The sequence below is a fragment of the Octopus sinensis genome, linkage group LG2, assembly GCF_006345805.1.
Source record: "Octopus sinensis linkage group LG2, ASM634580v1, whole genome shotgun sequence".
NCBI lineage: Eukaryota > Metazoa > Mollusca > Cephalopoda > Octopoda > Octopodidae > Octopus > Octopus sinensis.
In genome coordinates this window covers 23920352-23920667 of record NC_042998.1, presented here as the reverse complement: position 1 = coordinate 23920667, position 316 = coordinate 23920352, and the positions used below count along the sequence as shown (strand labels likewise).

The window sequence follows — 316 nt, the reverse complement described above, 5'->3', positions numbered from 1 at the left end:
GAAATAAGACCCCTATTTGGCACTAATTTCGAAACCAGTACCAAGTTGACCACCATTTACTTGTTCTGACCCAGTTGAGATAACACGTTATTATTATTCACTGATATTTTTTCCTATCATATCTGTAGTAGATTTGTGACTATTCGGTGGTACAGAAGTATTTTTGACTTCTATTATAGCGATGCAAGTGCTCATGTAGTGCCCTTATGCATATATGTACATATTTAATATTGTATGTATATTTATATATATATATATGTAACAAATGAAAGACAGAAGATGGAATATACAGAAATATATCATTAATCACAACATC

At 30.7% G+C, this 316-nt stretch overlaps 1 long non-coding RNA gene across 1 annotated transcript in view; it reads left to right on the top strand.

The window, feature by feature from the left end:
* Nucleotides 1-73, top strand: part of LOC118762243 — a 9786-nt gene extending 9713 nt beyond the window's left edge. Inside the window, exon 3 of the long non-coding RNA XR_004997996.1 lies at nt 1-73. This exon is cut by the window's left edge and continues 83 nt beyond it. This is a non-coding gene — a long non-coding RNA (uncharacterized LOC118762243).
* The last annotated feature ends 243 nt before the right edge of the window (nt 74-316 follow it).